At 42.8% G+C, this 4055-nt stretch overlaps 1 long non-coding RNA gene across 1 annotated transcript; it reads left to right on the top strand.

The window, feature by feature from the left end:
- LOC126543815 (uncharacterized) lies at positions 1-3234 on the top strand. Its single transcript, XR_007601992.3, has 2 exons — positions 1-33; positions 3068-3234. It is a non-coding gene; the product is annotated as an uncharacterized lncRNA (long non-coding RNA).
- The last annotated feature ends 821 nt before the right edge of the window (positions 3235-4055 follow it).

Genomic DNA, 4055 nt, shown 5'->3' with positions numbered 1-4055 from the left:
TGAAGCGGTCCGTATTCCGTGCCCACTTAGAGCGTGAGTAATTCATCTTTCCACGCTATATGCGTGTAATAAAGGATTGGGGCTGTGAGCAGTTTGATGCGTTACCATTAGGTACCTTGTGCGCATGTTTTGCCTCCTGGCCGCGTCAAATTGCAGCCGGCATGTGGAATGGGCCGTGGCATCTTATATGGCGCTGCTCATGTGAGTGGTATTGCCTCCGTCAGGATCGTCAGTGCTTGCACAGAACCATTCAGTAGTCTGGTTCAGCGGAGGATGCGCGAAAGAACGAGGACGTAAGAAAACACTGGCATGACGAGCTGTTCCGTCAGATCGCGTTACATCGGGGTTTATATTAAGACCATCTCGCTCGAGCGAGAGGATCTTAGAACAGCATTACTACTGCTTTTTTACACCTTTGCTGCGGCTCATTTAATCATCACCTGCATTCTTGTAATAATACAAATGACATCGCTGCGCGGAAGAGCGTCTCTTGAAGTTTCCAAACAAGAGCCAATGCTGCCGTGCCTGCTGCATACACGCTTGCCTTTCCTAACGCAGTTAAGACGCGGAACTAGCTCTGCTACTGCGTGATACAGGGTCACTGTGATAAGAAAATTAAAAAGAACAAACGAAATTAAGGCAGAAAATGTCAAACGTTGCCAAGCGTGATAAACGGACCTGCCTCGCTAGATGAGTTGAAGAAGTCGGCGTCCTGAAGTCAGCTTCGCCGCAGTATACTAGTGTTACGCGCTGAAGCATGTCAGAACTGAAGAGTGACCGCTTTCACCGACATAAATAATATGTGTTCCTTAATGATGTACGCGTGCACCTGCCGTCTCCTGTTACATTACGCGCGCCGAGGCGCCTGAGTGTACTGGCCGGCCTTCAGCGCTATTTCGGACGTGGCTGTGATGCTTTGAACCGTTGGTTTGTCGACCTCGTAAGCCAGTTAATGTTTACACGGCCATTTTTTTCTGAGCTGTTGATTTCTTCCATAATAGCTACGTAATTTCGTAGTTTCCTGTTCAACTGCTTTGCGAGTCAAGGTTGTTCTCTTTAGCCGAGCGCAGTTTTCGAAAGCGAAACGACGCTTTTGCATCAGCATATAGGGCCGTCGCCCATTTACAACACAGTCAATCAATGTAATTTTGTATGTCACTGGGAAACCGCCGAACGCAGGGAACTCACTCGCATGCGGGGAACTGCATAACTAGCCACGGAATTACCGTGCCTCTTGGGAAGTTGCTTTGCATCAAAGGCCAGGTACCCTTGCTATGATTCACCGCAACATATTTTGTATGTCTAACCGCTTAACATATTTGTATTGCGGTGAAGCTAACCTTACGGAACCGAATTTCGCAACGCATTTTAGACTCCTGCATCTCTACCAGCCACTACCAAACGCTTGTCGGTACGTCTCTTGGCAAAGGTCCAGGTAAATCTCCCCTGTTGGGAGTTGGGGGGACTCACGTATATGAAAACTGCCAAGGAAAGCAGTTGCCCTGATGAAGGCACGCTCCCCTGTCGAAACATTTGCACCAGCCTGTTCGACCACCGTTATCACCGCAACATATTTGTGTGTTGCGGTGAAGCATGCCGATATTGGGAAAGATTTACGTGAATCTGGAATGTATGGTTTCTGTCAGCGACTAACCTAATGTTCTACTCTCATCAAAGCAGATTTTCGTGGCAGGATGCATGATGTCTTGAGAACTTTTGTTGGCTAAAGCCATACGTGCCAGGTTAGCTCTTGTCACAATAATACGCTTTACCGCAATACACAAGAGGCCCCGCTGCCGGACACGCCCGCCGTAGTTAGCCAAAACCTTATGTGATGGTTCACTGCAAAACACCTCCTGTATTGCGGTGAATCGTAATAAAGCACATTTGTCAGTTTAGAATGTAAAGACCCTTGCCCTTCGCTTTTGTAATAATATGACTCACTTTAATGAGAACATGTACTCACTGCTAAAAACATCCACATTGAAATGGAGATATGAACACTGATGGCAGCCTGTGTGATGTTTTATCCCTTTACTTTTTTGTGTACCTGTCACGCTGCCATTATTAAATTTTCCTGTACTTCGTTAGGTGCTGACGTACATAACATTACATCACAAAGAGCCACTGTGTAATTAGTGTTCAAGGACCAGTGTGATGGCTTTACTCAAGAAAGGTTTGGGTTATGTTGTTGTGAAGGTTTTTTTTGACAGGTAGCTTTCTGAGAAGAAATCAGATGTCAGGAAATAGATCTCAATGGCACAGTAATCTTGGCTGCCTTTTGCTCAAACGTGCCCTAGACATAATTGAGTGATTTGCACTTGCAACTGGACAGCAGCCGTAGCTTGGGAGACCAGTGATATGGCATATTTTATCAAACTAGGGGACACATAGCATTACCAGTCCGAATAGAGACCTGTTTAAATGTTTGTCACCTTTAACACCTAGATTTTCCACCATGAATTCAGAAAAATCTGTAGCACATTTAGAACCTAGATTTTAAATACTGTATAAGTTGGCTTCTTGTTCACTGCAGCTGTGCTCGGCCTCTGTCCAAACGAGAGAGCACTTCTGCACAGCTTATTAGGGAATATTCTTATTTACATACCTTCTTTTTATTTATCTTGCCTACAATCACAATCAAATGTTTATGGCACATGAATGTGCTGTGCATGAATCTAACTTACAATGCCATGTTCAACAGCACAGTGTATGTAGCTTGTGTTGGTTCATTCAAGCTAAGCATTGCTACAGCCTTTAACTGTAGGTATCATGGTATGAGAGCAGAGAAATGGATATGCAAAGACAATTGGGCACATTAAGACATCTTTGTTGTGTGTGAAAAGGTGACAGATACACAATATGGGGAGAACGCATGCACTTTCATATTTTCTCGCGCACAAAAAAAGCCGGAGGAATAAGGTTTCTTCACTGTGCCATAGAAACTATATGTTTGCTCTCAAAGGTAATTCTGATTCATTGGATATGTTCCTGTGCTGTGTTTATTTTCTTGAGTGTGCTTTAGTTTTTGCACGTTAATGTTTCAAACTTGTTTTTATTTTCACAGACTGAACATCCCACGTCTTGGTTTGACTTCCTGGTACAGGATACTTGCACTTAGCATGGAGTGATGAAGCAGAGCAGTGTACTTTTATTAAATGTGCAGATTTTAGCAGTATAACAGCAGTTCATTAAAAAAACATGTGTGCTGAAAATAAAGTGTTCTTACCCACATTCCTCGTCTATTTATTTATTTATTAATACTGTCAACTCTCATAGAGGGTCATAACAGAGAGGACAATACAATTACATAAATCAAATATGGACAATGTCAATGTACGTAAAGTTGCTTAACACTTGTCAATTCACAGTTAATAAGATGTTCACTTGAATGCTGTTCAGCACACTTCTGACATTTATCAAAATACGTACAATGAATATCAAGTCGCACATATCACTTGGCACTTCAAAACTAAATCGAAAACTCCCATAAATATGCCTCAGCAGCATTTTCAAAGTCGGTGACATCTTTTAGGCTAACAATAGCGTTTGGCAATTGGTTCCACATTTCTATCGCATCCAGGAAAAATGAGTACCGGTATGTATCACTGTTGGTATGGTCCGGCTTTATGACGTAGTCGTGGTTAGTTCGCGGGTATCTTTTGCCTGGAGCATGTAGATATTTGAGCTTATCAATCTTAAGTTGATCCTGCATTATTTGATAAAGCACCTTCAGCCTATATTTTTTCCTACGTACCTTAAGAAGATCGAAGTTGCAACGCTGTAACATAAGCGTGACCGATTCCTTCCTTCGGTATGTCGAACAAATAAAACGCGCCGCCAGACTCTTTCCAACTTCCTCTTAAGCGTCACTTGATGGGGACTCCAAACAACGCTGAATATTCTAGTATCATCTTAATGAAGGCGGTGTATGCAATAAGTTTTGCATTGCGCGATGCACATTCCAGTTTTTTTTTCTAAGAAAATATAACTTTTGATAGGCAGTTATGCAGACGTTATCTATATGTTGGTTCCATGTCAATTTTGCTCATATT

Source organism: Dermacentor andersoni, chromosome 1 (assembly GCF_023375885.2).
Source record: "Dermacentor andersoni chromosome 1, qqDerAnde1_hic_scaffold, whole genome shotgun sequence".
In the NCBI taxonomy this organism is placed as follows: Eukaryota; Metazoa; Arthropoda; class Arachnida; order Ixodida; family Ixodidae; genus Dermacentor; species Dermacentor andersoni.
Note: the sequence above shows the minus strand (reverse complement) of the source record. Positions and strands in the feature narration are given on the sequence as shown.